This window comes from Rhinolophus ferrumequinum, chromosome 3, assembly GCF_004115265.2.
Source record: "Rhinolophus ferrumequinum isolate MPI-CBG mRhiFer1 chromosome 3, mRhiFer1_v1.p, whole genome shotgun sequence".
Classification (NCBI taxonomy): Eukaryota; Metazoa; Chordata; class Mammalia; order Chiroptera; family Rhinolophidae; genus Rhinolophus; species Rhinolophus ferrumequinum.
Genome location: NC_046286.1, coordinates 53,842,598 through 53,860,612, shown reverse-complemented (window position 1 = coordinate 53,860,612; position 18,015 = coordinate 53,842,598).

Here is an 18,015-nt window from a genome sequence, read left to right as displayed (position 1 = left end):
ATTTCTCAAACTAAATTTTAAAAAGTAAGGGAAACAGAAATAATAGAGGGAAAGAAAGAAGACAAAGTCACTGGGAACTTTAAAAGAAAAGACAAGCTATGGAGCACTCATTTGGGTTTGACGATTGGTCCTGCTATTTTTTGGAGCTGACTCTACTCCAGACTTAAATAAGTATGAAAATCTGTTTCATGTTTTATATTATTTTAGAGATTGAATATGTAGGACTCTTGTTTGTGTGTGTGTAGGGTGATAGTTTTGGATGGGGAAGGATATTTTTTGGAGCAGGGGCTGGGTCACATGCACACAGCATTACTAACAGTCCAAGTCTTTACTCTTGAAATAGAAAAATCAAAAACAGTAGTCTGATCAATGTTCAATTTCAATATATGACCATTCTCTGCATTCTTTGCATCCCTCTTTTCTTCTGCAAATGCTAAAGCCTGAATTCTCCAGGGGTTTACTGTATGATGTAGGATAGTAAGTTCCCTGAGAGCAACTGGATTCAAGTAATGCCATTAATTGCCCAGAGTTTCTTTTGCTTCCCTGGGTTTATACAATTCCTACTGTTTCTGTATTCATGCAAAATGCTTTGCCCTTTCATTTAAATCCCAATGAAAGAGCCAGCAGAGTCTTAGGAAAGGTCAGGTTGGAAAAATTAGATATGGCCTCATAGAACAGGATGATCAAACAAACCATACAGAATATCACATTTTCATACTAGTGCCTACTTAATTCAGTAGCATGTGGTAGAAAGTTAAGGTTTTCTTTTTTTAATCTTTTTTTCAGCATCTCCTAAAAGCATACAACGAAAACTCTTCAAAACCAAGCAAACAAATACAAACAAGGAATCCCCAGGGATAATGTATGCTATGGGAGAATGTTCTCTAATCTGCAACACGTTCCATATACAGGGGCCTGCCCAGAAAGAAGGCACCATCGCAGGGTTTAAACTATGACTTTCATACTGAATATAATAATCCAAGTGAGATGGCCTTCAAGACTTTCAGAGCACCGCAAGAAAGCAGCAGGCAACGTTTTCTAGCTTTTTGATGTCAATGACACTTCAATGGTTAAGGCAGAGAACCAGCGGTACTCCTGACTCAAAGGAATACAAAGGGAGCTTTGTAACGAGCTCAACCCCCTTCCTCCCAAACTGGTCATTTTCAGATCAAGACTGATCCAGTGTCCCTGCAAGGGCCAAACTAGGCCAGAGTATTACAAACCAGAACCAGCTGCACCCTCAGTGATCTTCTTTCTGGAGTCATCCTCTAGGAAGACACCTAAAGCAGGAGTCAGCAAAAACTATTCTGCAGGTCAAGTCCTGCCCACCACCTGTTGTTTTAATTGGGCCCACCATCAAGCTAAGAATGGTTTTCACATTTTTAAGTGGTTGAAAAAAGAATCAAAATTATTATTTTTTGGTGACATGTAAACATTATATAAAATTCAAATTTTAATGACCATAAATAGTTTTATTGGAACACAGCCATGTCCATTCATGTTACATTCCATCTCTGACTACTTTCACACTACAGTAAAAGGGTTGAACAGTCATGACAGAGATGTTCTACGGCGTGCAAAGCCAAAAATGTTTACTATGTGGTTTGTGTTTTTTCTACAAAAAAGTCTCGCAGCGCTGTGCCTTAGAACACTCTCTGCCACTACTGAAAAGGCTTTGAAACACTTGTAGCCAATTAGACTGACCATTTTGAGAATTATCTGGTTTGCTTTGCTTCTGGAGGTACAGCCCCAGTTGGAGTGCTCCAGAAACTCTCAAGCAGTATGCTGTTTTGTGAATAAAAATCTGTAGACTGACCTAGGGAGATGCTCATACGGAATTAAAGCTTTTTTTTTTCCTTCTTCTTTTTTTTTAAATACACCCCTCCTCCACCAGACAGGGCTGCTATGGAAGGCTGGGACAGGATGTACTGTACAACTTCAGAGTACACCGTTCATACAGATGGCAATGTGAACGGACCCCCTTGAGTTGTGTGCTACAATAACCTTCCTCCTAAAATTTGTGAGAAGAAATACTCACAAGTTAGGAGTGGGGAAGTGAGTCAGTGTGTTAGTTTGGGTGTTCAGAAAAGCAGATATCAAGACAGACTTAGGTGTGCAAGAGATTTATTGGGGAAACACCCATGAAGGATAAAGTTGGGAGGGAGCAGGAGTTGGTGGGGAGACCTTCAGACTGAGATGAGGGTTTGACACCTGTGAAAGGAAAAAGGGCATGAAAGAGGTCTGGGAGAGAAGAGCGGCAGATGGCAGTGCAGTGGAGAAGTCTTGACCAGGCTGATGGAGAAGCCCCAGAGCAAAGGGTTCCTGTTGGGGGAGCTGTTAACTTGTACGTTTCTGGTCTGAATTCCCCCACTGTGCTCTGTTGTCACTTGGGAGCAGCCTAGGAAGAACATAGCCGTGGCATGAAAACTACAGTGGATTCAAAGGTATTAGAAGAGGATCCAAGATATCACTGCAGCCAGAGGCTGTGTACACTCCTTACGGCAGGTTCTCTCCTGAAGAGATATCTAGCAGCACAATCCCATGGCTGCCACAGTGATTGTGAGTGAGGGGTGTGTGTATGAGTGTGTGTGAACTGGAGAGCGGGGAGTTGATTGTAGGAAACAGATATGAAAACACAGTTTAGAGCTGCTCTGATTCTATTCAACTACTGTCCTTACATTATAGTCTATGCAATTCATGTCATCTGCAATTATTATATAGTGCCCTCCTGCACCAACACTGTGGAAAGTAGAATAGCCATAGTCATTTCTCACCAAGGGATATTGATAAGTTCATCCATACTTCCTGTAAAATCCCTAATTATACCAATATTGTCCCCAATTTTCCAAATGCAATCCTTGATTTCCCAGATAGATTCTCTTTTCCAGCACTTTCTAAGGTGCCTTCGAGGCAATCAGGATCCCTCTGCTGGGTGACAGATCCCTTAAGCCTCACACCATCCAGCAACCCCATACATCGGAGAGCACTACTGCTTCTCAAACACAGTCACTTCTATGATAGGATTCTATCCTTGCACAATCATTAGAGAAAAATGCCAACTATTATCTCACTCATTCTATAAATGAGAGTTCTAAAGCTCAAAGATTAAATAATTTTTCCAGAGTTAGAACTCAGGTGTTTGGCTCCTGGCCCTTTGTTTCTTTCATGGACCAAGCAGCCACTGGTTGAAATAAGCCCCTTGTCTGAGGAAGAGGGCAACATGTAAGGGTTTGTGCTGAATTAGTGGTCTCTAAGTAGAAGGATTTCCCAATGTAATGCTCTCGGCCTTTCTGAGGAGATTTCACTATATTGATCTGCAAACTGGCCCCAAACTATAGCCATATGTGCATCACTTAAAAGTTACAAAGACAGAATTTCTGAAAAGAATTTCATACCAGCAAAGGGCAAATTTGGTGTGAAAGTATGCCCCCATTCCCAGAAATTTATCCTTCAAGAGAGAAAATAGAAAAAATAAAAATGTAATAAAATGGGATGACTGAATAACCATTTAAGGAAAAAATAAAGCTGACTCCTGAAGCAAAATGTATTTTAGAGGGAGCAAAGATTTCCATGTGAAAAATAAAACCGTAAGATACTAGATTAAAATATAAAAAAAATAATTTTACAGCCCTGGGCGGAGGAGACTTTTGCTATGCATGACAAGTAGCCTAGAAGCAAATACTGATGGAGTAAGATCCTCCATGAAACCAGTGTTTTGCTGATTCCCTGGTCACCAAGTAATCTGATCATCATTCATCTTTCCATTTAGCAGTAGTAGTAAATACTCAGTCAGCATTTACTTATCATTGGGATAAACATTTTACATGAATTTCTTCATTTAGTTCTCACTATAGCCTCATGAAAAACACTCTATACTGTGCCAACTGCACCTACTCGGACACTGTAGCACAGAGAGTTTACCTGACCAGGATCAGTCAGCCAGTGAGTGGAGATGAGATGTGAAGGCCAGGTTCACCTGAGGCTGTCTTCTGCTCTTCTCCACCAGGTGGATTTTCCTACAAGAGAAGGTGCAGAAGGACTGTGCTGAATGCCCGATCCACTGCGATGTTAGGCGTCTCGTGGCAAATTAATAAGCTGGCATTTCCTTTATCATCTTCTCCAGCTCAATCAACATGAGTTCAACTCCTAAAACCCTATCAACATGGGGTGCACAGACCAAACTGAAGTCCAAACACAGGACTCAGGATGGAGAGACTTGTGGAAGGAAATGACTGTTCAGCCAGGGGGCTATCTTGCCGCTCTTGCTCACAATTTTATATCATATGATCTGTGATTTAACTGTAGTGTACTACTTACAAAAGGGCAAAGACATAGCACATAAAATATAACATAGATAGTAGAGGACAAGGTTGCTAGTCTGATATATAACAGTTCTTTTCATGGAACACATTTCTGGCTTCAAGGGGGCATAATATCAATTGAGTGGTCCCCAAACTTACTGTAACGTGGCATTAGATAAAGCACATGCATAAAATTGGTTATTTATGTAGAATACAGTAAACATGAGATTAAGCCTGAAGTTTGATGAGCCTTCAAAGAATCAAATAAAAGGCAGATTTGGTGTGCCCTCAAACCACCATTTTTTGGTAATTTCACAGTGGTGACCTAAGTCAATTGAGAGCTTTAGGTGATACACTATATTCTGATAATTTACTACACATGGTATCATGGTTGTTTGTCACAGCTTTCTAAAATCAATAAATAGCACTGGCAGATTTTCCTGGCAGGGTAATTGTTTTCAGTAAATTCTAGAAGGGCACCTGCTGAGTGAATGGCAAGGAGAAAGCCAGAACTGCAGTGCTGCCATTGACCTTAGAAAAGGGTCAATTTCTAAACCCTGATCCTGGCCACAAAGAATGAATGCTGCACAAACAGTGAACTGATTAATTTGTGGGAGAAAGGGTGATTTTGAAACATATAGCTATTAATTTCCTAACGTGTCTTGAAACAAAATAAGTAACCTATTATATTAGTAAATATGCAACAGTTGGGAATTCCTGGTTAGTGAGTATACTATAAATATGGTTTGTGTTCTCTGAAGTCTTTCTAGAACATCTGACTTTATGAAAGAGAAGTCTCTGCTTTCTCTTCTTCAGTTGTCATTCATTTCCTAACTCTTTAAAATCCGGCTTCTGCCCCATTGTTCTATTCACAGCATTCTCTTGAGTTACCTCGCAACTGTCACCTTCCACATCTTTTTTTCCTGCTTTTAGTTATTCTTGACCTCTCAGCAGCATTTGATAATGTTTAACACTCCTTTTTTAAGTGTCTCTTGCCTCAGGTTTGATGATGTAACACCCTCCTATTTCTATCCCTCGGTTATACCTCAGTCTCACTCATTTCGTTTACACTTCAGGCCTCCTAAATGTGGCTGTCTACGTTTAGAGCTCTCCCAGAGGATCTCTGTTTGATCCTCTTCTCTCTACAGTCTCATTGTCTCCCGTGGCTCGGACAGCACGCTAGTGAATGTCTCTCTGACCTGAGTTTTCAGCCTCCTAAGCTGCCGCCCTCTCCAGTGCCAACAACCTGCCAGACTCCTTCACCCAGACAGTCCCCCTGTTCTGCTGCTGGTTTCCCACCTTAGTTTAACTTCCTACCTCCCACATTAAATGTTCTACTAGTTTATCTACATAGCAGCATTTTTCTTCAACGTTTTCCTCCCGTCACTGTCTCCATACCTGACTTTGGTGTTTTTACTAGTGGTACTGCTTAAGCAGTTTGTGGTACAATCAGAGTTTAAAATGCCTTGTTTGTCTTTTAAAGTATCATGTAAGCAAATAAAACAGCCAAATAAACACGGAAGCAGCTTTATAAAGCCTGGGGGCTGCCAGTTTGCATCCTCCGATTAAGAGAGTTAAGGAAAGAATTTTTGCTTTATTTTATTTGAGTTTACTTTAACACTTTATTGTTTTGTTTTATTCTCTTATATTTTGCAGGTACTAGGTCAACCATCATCTAATTTTGAGCATAATACTATCCTCTACAAATTTTCCCCAATGCCGAGGAAGATCCCAGAGGTTGTGATTGATATGTGAGTTCCCAGTGCCTGGATAATTTAAGTTATATTCCTTATTTGAGGACACACCTTCACCAGGTCTTGCAATACACAGCTTGTCTGTCAGTTCTTTTTAGTCCTTAATTATTGGCTTTATTTCCAGTTATCGAATGCCTCTGGAAAGACTCATACAAAATACTGAACAGAAGGCAGCCTGGGTGGCTTGGTTATCAATGGTAGATGACATGGTAAGAACTGCTCATTTTTAGCCTAGAATGAGACAAGGTTGGGCTGGAGCAGGGGTCTGTCACTGGCCAGGACCCCTGGTGAGGAGCAAAGTACAGACCGTACAGAGAAGAGGCTGTATGCTGGGGAAAGCAGAGGCTGGCCGGCTTCAGACACAGCTGTGAGGGAGGTTTCTGCTTCATGTCTTTGATATATCTCAAAATAGCCCTGGGTATATTTATAAGAAAGGAAGTTTGAGGATACATGGGGGTTTAGGTTAGACAAATTACCATGGAAATACCATATTTCCTTGAAACTAAAAATAAGAAATGCTGTTAACTAAGGTACCTCATACATTTTAAGATAACGCATTTCAGAGATGTTAAATTGTTCAAAAACAGCAGGTCTAAAAATTGATGAAATATGGTAAGAGCATTCTATCATGCAAAAAAAAAAAAGAAAAAGAAAGACTATACCAAAGAGAATTTTTTTTAACTCCCTGCCACTTCAGGTGGGCAGCTAAGATGAAAGTACTGTAGAAAATATACACTAATGAAAGGTGACATTCTTGGTTGACACTGTGAGTTAACCGAATCTTTCTTTACCTGTGATTTTTAGGCAACTTGTCATCTTAAAATATAAGACAAGTTATTTTTTTCCCTAGGGAGCTGAAATAGAAGTATATCAGCATATAACTTTGTTCCTTGGTTTTTGAAAGAATTTAGGTTTCTTAAAAAATTAAGAGACACAGACCTTTTCAAAAATGCAGTTCACATCCTGTCAGTTAGCAGCATACTTCTCTCACCAGCTGTGACTCAGTAAGAACCTGCTCCTTCAGTGGGTACAGCCTGGGAAAGGTGCTGTCTCCATACCTCCTGACAAACCTGGATTCACACCATCGGTGATTTCCCTGGTAATGACTGATTTTGAGCCAAAGAGACAGTAATTTCCCACCAGGCCAGGTTAGAGTGAGTGCTGCCACAGATCAGGTGAACACACAAGCAGTCAATAGGCAAAGTCTGCTCTAAATTAGAGACTGCCAAACACACAAGAGTTTTCAAAGCTGTTTTCCTGACTGATGTGTCTGCACCTGATTTCCATGGTCCTTGATTACAGCAGCTCTCAGAAAAATCCTTCCAAATGCTGCCAAAGCTAAATTGCAAATTATCTGCCTGACTCTTGGTATTGGTAGTCTGAATCGAGAATGAGTGCTAAGGAGATCAGAGACTTACCTTGGCCCGGCCACTCTCAGGCCCAGCACCGCCCAGGAGTCTCATTTTTGAACCATCGAGTAATCACTAGATTCTTTAAAAGAGAAGTTTGGGGTATTTTCTACACATAGAATGTTGCGATTTGTTATAACTCATATCTTTGCTTTTAATTGCCAGTAAAATTTGGAGGACCCTCCTTGGGTGCAGACGCGTCTTCACCTATCACATCTCCTACCTCAAGAGGGAGAGAAGAGCAGCAAGTAGGGCAACAATTTATTTTGACAACATCAAAGTAAGTGAAGAAAAGGTTTCTCTTTTTTCTCTAAGTAGCACACATCATAAAATTATAATCTTGTACCTCTTCTTGTTTTGGTGCTATAAACTCGAGAGACGCTTTTATTGAAATTGTAATTCCTGAATACCTGATTATCTGATATCAGATTGAGATATTTTGTTTTATGGCATTTTGCTCAGCTAAGGCTTCCAGAGTCACTTAAGTTATTTTTCCCCTCAAATTCTGCTGGATTAAAAAAAAGAAAAGAGGATTACAATGCAACATTCACTACCATTTTTATACAAGTGTCCTTAATGTCTCTGATATGAACCATTGCCATATTTATGTTTGGGGACTGAAAATATAAATGAAACTGAATTCTTAAGAAGGTGCTTTGATCAAATTTTCATACTCTAAACCAGTAGTGATAAAGCAATGCAGAAATTGCAAGACTGTTTCAACCTTCTCCTGTTTACTAATAAAAGCAGCAATTTTTATGCAATCAAGCTTTTGTGTTCTGAGGTGAACATAATATAATGATTGCATTTGCATTTTCAAGTATTGATCATGGTAGCATCTTTTGCAGCACACCTGTGAAATTTATACTTTGGAGAAATTGCTTTGCGACGTGAGGAGACTCCATTCTAGTTTAGTTGTCTGAGGGTGGCATTGTAGATTACTGGTTTAGAACACTGTGGGCTTTGGGGTCAGGCAGAATTGGGCCTGAATCCCAGGTTTGCCATACCACCGGTGTGACCCTGGACATGTAAATTAACCTTTCTTAATATCAGTTTTCCCATTGGTGGGATTGAATTGATAGTAATATCTACTTATAGGACTGTTTTGTGATTAAATAAGATGATGCATATAAAGAAAGCACTGAGCGCAGAAACATGCACTCAGTACTACGAACTCCTGTTGGCTGGTGATATTGGTGCTGCTGATGGGATTATCATAACATGACTAATAAAAAGTCAGACTAGTTGTCTCTGACTTGTGGACGGAAGGCTATGACACCTAAACTCATGCAGGGAAATGGTCCATAATTTGGGAGAGGAGAGAGAGCTGGGGAGGAAGTGTGTAGCGTATGTAGACTTGGATTTATTTATTCTGCACATTAGAACAAAAGCTTTTTCTTCTAAAGGAAGGAAAGAGACTGTCCAAGGATGCTGCATTGCAAACAAACAAGGGCTGCAAGGTTTCAACACCCATCTCAGGACACTGCACATGGAAGTCACACGGGAACTGGGGATTTATTTGGACTACGTCATCTTTGACAATATCTTATTTTTTTCAATAGTCAGTTTAAAAAAATGTTCTGGCTTTCAAAAACTACCTAAATTGTTATCCTTTCAGCAAACCTGACGTCATTTGGGAGGACAGAGGTCACAGATGATTTTGATCCACACTCTATTTCCTTAAGTATAAAAATAGGAGGAGTCAGTCACAGAAACTCTTTATTTCAGGGGTCCTTAATCTTGGGAGTGTCATAGACAACTGAAATTTGATGAAGTTTAAATGCTCTTTCCCCAGAAAAAATGCAAATGTACCACCATAAATATAATTTGCATATTATAATTGTGGGAGTCCCAACTCCTGCTAAAGCCCACGCGTGGGACTTCAGGTTAAGAGCCCTAGATATGGTTGTTTTCTAATCTCAGGTACCAAGAAAGAAATGATCCTTACAATTCATGACTTGGAGTGTATTGGTTTCTGGGAACCATTGTAGCCTTCAGGTTGGAGGAGATGTCTTGCTCCAGGGTGCCACATCAGAGCTGTGGTTTTTGACTCTAGACTTGAAATTAGACTGAAGGGGAGAAAGATAGCAAATAATAGACAATCGTGATTGGCCAGAGCCTGGAGGAGAGTGAGGCAGGTAAGGTAAAATAATTGACCCATGGACACAGACTAGGAGTAAGAGAGACTGTATCTTCTCCAAAGAGTGGATAGCTGGTGCTTGAATTCATGATTGGGCTCAATGTTTGTGTCTCGGTTGAGGAGCTAATTACATCTTAAAGTAGAGGGACCCCCTCAATGCATTGCTTGTTTTGCTTAGGTATCTTGTAGGGTTAATTAACGCCAGAAGACTTTGTGAAAGAGATTGAAATTCTTCATAGGGAATCTTGTGAAATGAGCCCTAAGGGTGATTAAGCTGTATGTCTGAGGTTATAGAATGAAAGAGACAAATAAAAACAAAAGCAGAATATTTTTATGTCTTCCTTTGAATTGTGTTCCATTAGGAAAGAGAGCAGTTCTAATAATTGCTGGTTGAGTTTGCAAGATAGGTCTTCATTCTTGAGAATGTTCAAAGGATAGCTCTGTGAGAAATGCAGATAATAAGTTTCTGGAGTCTGCTGAGTAAAAGGGATTTTTTTTTCTCTGAAATTAGAGATACTACCTCCTAAATTATATTTTCAAATTTTGAAATTATTGCTTCTTCTTCTTTGTAAAATATTTCCTAATTATTTCTCTTAGTGTACTGTTTCAAATATTATCACTTCAGATCTTCAGGGTTGGGGTAGGGTGGAATGTGTTATCATGGTGAATACATTTTTTTTCCTGCTTAAATTGGTCTAGACTTGTCTAAGGGTATAAGCTCATGGGATTTTGCCAGGAAAGGTGTAGATATATTCTGACTGGGCTACAGTGTCAGGTGGTGGTGGGAGTCTTGCTGTCTCCCTCACTTAGTCAGCCTGGGAGAGACCTGAGATCACCACACAAGATGTCTACACCTGCCTGGAACTGGTCTCAGCCACTTACCATTTGACCCAGTGAGCCTTCTTTGGCCACATTGAGGTTCTGGTCTTCCCAGTGGGCACCCAAGTTCACATAAATGCAGATGGTCCGTCAACAAATCTTTGTAGAATTTGTGTACACCCCTAAATCCAGGCACTTCTCTAAAACTTTGTTTTCCCAAACTATACATCTAAATTCCACCTATGACCTTCGACAGCCCTTTCAGAGAGGAAAAAGCAGCCATGTGCAAGGACTCACTGTTTTTATGAAAATACTAAAGCTCAGGAACAATATCTCATCGAATTTCCATAGCAAACCTCCAGGGAGCACTTTAGAATGCCCTTGGACTCCATATTTTAATTTTATCACAATGAATTTTTAAAAATTTATTTTATGTTTAGACCAAATAGAGATATTCTGTATTGTTTCTAGCCTATGCTGATGTATTTTTGAAAGCTTGAGAATCCAAATGCTGTGGGAGACCTGGGATCCATTTTTCCCCTTAGGAAAAACGTCATCATTGCCTTTGCCCCGGTGTTGCATGCCCTAACCCTTTATGACTACCAAAGCTGCATCTCTTCATCATGTGTAGCCTGGAAGGAGGCAGGAGAAGGGGAGCGTGGACTATAGAAAGGGAGATGGAGAGACTGCAATGCCAAAAAAGATACAGTATCACAGACATAGAGAGATTTGTTTTATGCTGTTGCCTCCAATGGAAAGCCATGTAATCCATGGGGAGAAAGAAACCATCAAAAGAAAGAAACTCTTTAAAGCAGAATGATTCCCCACGTACCACACACGGTGACTACACATGGATTTAAGAAAGTTTTTGTTTTTAAGAATTGGTAGAAGGTATGAAGAAATCGAAAGATCAATCAAATTAAATAACAGCCTGTGGATAGGAGTTCTAGTTACTGAATGGGGCAGGCTCCTTGTCTTCTTGGCCCTTTGAACTTTCTTCTGGATGGGGTTATGCAGTCCCCCTACTTCAAAGTGTAAAATAAAGTACTGTGTTGGGCTCCACTTATTTATTCACCACTTCTACTCTCCTGGCCTTATGTGTCTCTTAGTCCAGTCACTCATGCACTGACCTCTTCCTCTACTTAGTGGTTTGCACATCAGATCTGTGCCACAGGCCTGCTGCTTCTTAGGAGACGTTTAGTGGGGACCCCATAGGAACCCACTCAGCACATGTGTGTGCAAAACCTAGAAATGCCTTGTGGGTGAATCATTAAGTAGGCCGAGGAACGAGTGCTGCCCTCTTTCTTCTCTGCACAGCTGCTTCTGAGACGTTGCCTGTGACTGCTTAGCCTGGGCCCAGGTTCCAGCAACCAGGCACGCGGAGCAGGAGGCAGCTCGAGAACATTTGTCCTCCCTCCTTCCTTGTTCTGCTCCCTAGTCCCTCACCCTTGCTCCCTGGAACTTCATAAAATTTTAGGCAGGTAAAATCTACCCAGGTAAAATGGATTCAAGATTGTGACTGATTATAAGAATGTGCAATAAAAAGAAGGTATTGAGTGCCAGCCGTCAGCCAGACAGGCACTGTGGTAAGCACTGAGGGCGAGGCAGCGAATATAACAAACATCTCTTGGTGCTTACATGGAAGGAAGAGGAAACATACGATGGTAAATGTAATAAACACTTACATTATATAGAACGGTTGGAAACTATTGTGGGGCTGGGGTTGGGGGAAGGAAAAACAGGAAAAGAAATGCAGAGTGATGAAGGAGTTGGTTGCAATTTCAAATAGGATGTTCAGAGTAGGTCTCAGTGAGAGGGTGACATTTGAGCCAAGTCTTGAAGGAGATGAGGGAGTTAGCATTAGAGTGTATGGGGACAATCACTCCAGGTAGAGGGGACAGCTCAGACAAAGATCCCCAGGGCATGTTCAAGAAACAACAAGGTGGCCAGTAGGCTGGACATGAATGAACAAGGGTTATGTAGTAGACAGGAGGTCCTAGAGATTACATGGAAGAGTTAATCCTGAACAAATCCTTCCCTGCCATCTGACTGAAGCTTTGTGCTGATCGACCCAAGCCTGGATTTCTAAACCAGTTACTGGTAAGTGCGATCAGAAGAATGCCACACTCCCTCCCTTGGCTCATGGGTCTCAGCACCTGCCCTAAGGTTAAGGGGCTAAGCCCCGAACCACAAGTGTTGTTATACAGCTGGAAAAGGAAGGGTGGATGCTGGGACCTGACCATAATTTCCTCCACTTTCTAAAGGAATGATTCCCTGGACCATCTTTAAAGTTTGAGTCCTGTTCTTGGCCAAATAGCTTCTCTGTGTTTGGGTGTTATAACCACAGGTGGTCAAGAAACATTTTTTAACCACAGAAACCGCAAGAAAAGAAAAAAGGCATAGATGATGTGGGTGGTTGAGCAGATATACAAGCAAAAACTTATTGGTAGTAGATAGCCATTTCTGAGAAGGATATTGACACCTCCCTCTCTGGAAGTCCACACAGCGAGTGCTCTGCCTGCAGGGCTTAGGTGAGACCCTGCAGTCACGTCTCTGACAATAGCTCCATCAAGTTCTTCCCGGCATTTACCCTCCTGTGACTTGGAACCTCGTGGTGGTGGTTCAGAGGTATTACAGGAGCCAGCTTTATTCTTGCTGGCCTCCTGTTGCCTCCACATTCACAGCTTTCCTTTAGATCTCAGCTGGAATAAATACACTCATAAAATGTGAGAGTTTGGAGATGATTTAATGCTAATCCAATGAATGCCCTTGGATTTCAAATGTGAAAACTGAACTCAGGGAAGGGCAGTGACTTGCCCAAATGTGCACTATTGAATTTCCACCCTCTTAATTCAATACTGTCTCTACAATAACATTACACTAGCTGTTATTCAATTTCTTAAAAGTTATCTATTAATATAGATTTGCTGAATCCTGATTATAAATGTCAGAAATAATCTCAAAGTTATTAGGTGATGACAGAGGCCTCCTGTAGACAGAAGGGATTATACGACTCAAGTCGTCAAAGTTGATTAGGTGGTTATTACCTACTGAAAAGCCAGACAGGGATGTGAGAAAGTGCGTGGGATGTGCACCATTATGAACATTTACCGCCAGGAATGAAGATAAATGAAGGTGAAATTCTACCTTAAGTAGCATCATAATAGCAGTGCACTAGATTTGGAGATGGGAAACTTGGGTTTTAGATGTCAAATCCAAACCTATGACCTTGAGCCAAGGCACTTCGTCTCTTTGAACTGCAAGGTACTCATCTGTAAATGGGGACAGAGGGGATAAGCGCACCGTTTTTGTGAAAATTTAGTTAAAAATAGGTATGGAAACACTTTATAATCTTGAAATCTCCTCATAATTGGAAGATAGCATTTTTTCCAAGTGTAGACTGACAGCACGTTGCTCCGGTGGAAGTAGAAAGGGGATATGGTCCTCACTAACTAATGCTGAAGACCAAATAAATTATTGTGATTATTATCGCAATATCTGAGTCTGATGACATGGTAATTTACGAAGTAATCTATGCAGTTCAAAGACATTTGGGGAGATATACTTCTCCGTAAGGCTCACCATTCCCTTCCTGACAAGTGTTACGATTTGGTCCCACCTGTCTTACCTCAGGGGCCATTGGTGAGACCTGGATGTGTACTCTGATCAAGGCTGGGTGAAGAAGGAGCAGGACCTGTGGCCGGGAGGTAAAACAGAGCCTCCATGGTGGGAGGTTGGAGGGCGGTCCTGCCAACAGCAAAGTCTCCTTCGGTTGGGGAAGAGGAACTGCTGTCTCATAGCTAACAGGCTTGGCCACCACTTTTATAGGAGCCGAGAAGTTTGTGCCACAGAAAACATTCTTTATTCTTGGAGGCAGTGTGCATGGTTAAGAGTGCAGGTTCTAGAATCCAATTGCTTAGATTCTTATCCTGATCCTATTAAGTTCTGGTGGTATAACCTTGAGCAAGTTATTAAATACCACTAAGATTTAGTTTTCTCATCTGTAAAGTGGTGATAATAGTCCTAAGTTTTTTTTTGTGTGTGAAGATTAACTGAAATAATTCATATGAAGGGCTTAGGCCAATAACTAGCATACAGCAAGTGAACTGTCAATGCCCCAATCAAACAGATTCAAATAGGTTTCTTTCTCTAGATATAGCAATAGACAGGAATACTATATATTTTAAAACCCTAAGTATTACTCTTTCTTGTATTTGAATATTTAGTTTTTTTAAAAAAATTGACCCTAAGGTTGAATTTTTAAATCTCTCCTTTAACAAAAAAAGAAAAAGTGATAAATAAGAAGACTGCTTTTTAAAAAATACATGAAGTTACCTCAACATGGCTTTTTACTAGACTGACACTTCATCATGTAATGCTTGTGATTTTTTGCTTCTGTTTTTCCTTCTGTTGACCTTGGTTGTGGGGTCTCATTTTGGAGAGTGTAGATTTCGGTTCTGGAGAATTTTCACTGAGCCACCCCATTTCTCACACTAAGCCTGCTGAGGGCCTCTGTAGGCCGAACAAAGAAGCCAGAACATAAGCCTTTGCCTGAGAGAGACACTGGGTATCATTCAAGAAAACAACAGATACATCCTCAATTAGAGAATTTTATAGCAAGGGCCACCCCCAGGGCTGGGGACACTGTGTCCTGGGATTTCAGTCTCTTATTCCATTCAGGGCTGGGATTTCTGTAGGTGAGGACTTAAAAATCTCTCCCTCTCACCCCAGCAGGGTTCTGAGCCTATAAAGCACCTGTGTAAATAAACTACACACCTTCCCTGTACACCACAGGATGCTTTTCCTGTGCCAGGGATTTCTATGTGGAGACAATTGGCCAGAAATGCCTGGTGTGTCTTCATTCCTGTTACCGTCTTCGTGACTAGGATGGGGGTGGGGGGGAGCATCACACTTGTTAGCTAAATATTATCTTTGGAGCTCAACTTTGAAGATTGGGAGAATCTTACCTATGTTCTATAATCAACTAATCTGAATAAAAGGAGAAATAAAAGATAGCTGCTCTCTCTAAGTTGGCTAATTGAAATTAGTTTTTAACTCCACTGGAAAAGAAAATGGAAAATGAAAATAAGTTGAAGTTTCCATGAAAAGAAAGAAAAAAGAGAAAGGTGGACCTTTAGGAATCCTGGATGATACGGGTACCAGGGGAAGCTTTTGGACTCTGCAAGGAAACCCCCATGAGAATTGAAGGATGGCACATCATCCCAGCACATTCCCAGAGAGCCACCTCTCACCTTTCCTGAACCATAGTAAGCTTTACTCTGGGGAGTAATTTACACTGTTGCCCTTCCTTATGGAGCTAGTAACTCGGAGATGTTGCTTGCAGTGAAGAATTACGAAATATAACTTTGCTCAAATTCTGGGTAAGCAGAAGCAAGTGAGCCGAAAGTAATACTAGCAGCCTCTTCCTGGGTAGAACCATTACTGCAGCCATCTTCACTGCCTTCCCTGTGGGTTCCCATGGGAAGTCAAATAAGTCACTGTGTACATGCTAACAGACCACTTTGCCAAGCTTCTCTGTAATACACAATGCTCTTAAGTATTTAAGGTTGCCGTCATAACGTCAAAACAGTCATCTTCAGTTTTGTAACTGCTTTGAAGTAACGTCACAGAGAAGCTTCTAGTGAGTTCACAATTAAGGTCTTTTTTCCTTAGTTGTATTAATCTGGTGTTGCTTCTCTTTGAATAAATCATCTTCAAAGATGGAAGTTGGGAGACTCAACGGGTCTCGCAACTTCCATCTTTCTCTGGAATATTTACTGCCCACCCCACAGAAAACTAGAGAAGCAGGAAGTTCCCAAGAAGCAGAGTCCAGGACACAGAACAATAATTGGAGGAATGGGGGTTTCCAACTTTTAGTCTAAGCAGCATCTACTCAGCCCTCTATTTCATCATCCAACCAGAGGATTTTTGTTGAGCAGATACAGTTGTAACAAAATCCAGCACTGGCCATGCCATGGGCCATGGCCGTTCCAGAGTTCTTGATCATTCTTTTCAAATTGGGATTGCAGAAATCCTACCTTTATTATCCCTGCCCATTGGCGCATTCTGAGTTGTGGCTTTTGCTGTGCCCTATTCTACGGAGAGCATGCACCAGCCACAAGGACAGGAGAGAAAGAGCTATTTGTCGAGCACATTATTGCTAGTATTACTATGACTCATTCTATATAAAATGAACAGCTAACATTGTTTTTGGAAGCTTATTTTCCCTAGGCACTGTGCTAAGTGCTTTTATTACATGCTTGAACTCATTTAATCTTTGATGAGGATTTAGAGGGAGCCCTATAAGAAAGACAGATGTCATTTTATTATCCCTACTTTTATAAATAAGGCAAATGTTTTTCAGTGTGAAGGCACTTGTACAAGTATCCTCAGGTAGCATGTGGTGGATCTAATTCATCCCATCCTTTCTGTACCCAAGCCTTGTACTCTCTCTACCAGTCTCAGTTCACTCAGCAAAGCAGAAAGGGGAATTAGAGGCTTACACAATTATGGGAAGGACTTGGAAAGCAAAGGTCAGAAAGGCCACTCCTGATTTTCAGAAAATCTAGATGGGCTGGAATTGCAGGCGGGTCACCGCTGGTGATTTCCACTTCCTGCAGAACAAGACGGTTTTGATTCTTAGGAAGATGTCTGGAAGCTGCTGGCAAAACTCCATGCGTGCTGCCTGTTCATGCTGGTGCACTCGCCACTGCAGAAAATAATGTTTTTTCTTCTCTTTTACTCTCTCAATTTCTTGGGAGTGCCTCTCACTGACAGAGTTTAATCTGCAACCCTGAAAGCAAAGAATTCTGGAAAATATAGTTCCCAGGCTTCTCCTCTGCAGGGGAGAGGGTGGAAGGAACAGGGATGGTATTGAGTTGACGACAATTTGTTCTGATCACTGCTTTCTGCTGCCTTCCAATAAGAGAGACTTTCCTGTGGTCGTACACAGCAAGACTATCAGCTCTAATGCGTCTTTTGGCGCCAAAATTATATAAGACCTAGTCTTATTTTATATTATGTAACACCTGGTCCTATATTATATTAAAATAAGACCGGGTCTTATATTAATTTTTGCTCCAAAAGACGTATTAGAGTTGATGGTCTGGCTAGGTCTTATTTTGGGGGAAACACGGTAGAAAAAAGAATACTGGGGAAAAGAATAGAGAATAAGGTAAGTGAGAAGTCGAAAGGAAAGGAAACGGGAGAAAGAGAAAACAGAACCGTGTGTCGTGGGAAACAGCTGCAGTAGTACCACCAACTGGCTCGAAGCCGACCAGAGAAATTGAAGCAATAGATTCTATCCCTTCAATATGCATCTACTCTGTCCCTTCCTCCTCCCCTGGTACCAACATCATCATCGCCCTCGTGGATTATTGCAGCAGATTCCTTATTTTTTCCCATGTCTCCAACTTCACTGCCACCAGTGCAGTCTCTTTAGGACAATCTTGCAAAAAAGGAAATCTAATTATTTTGACCCCCCCCCCATGTTTACAAAAATTTTTAATGGGGAAAAATCTTATAAAGTTAATTTTTAAACGTAGATATAAAATTGCTTTTGCAGTAAAATCTTATTTAGGTAAAAAAATAAC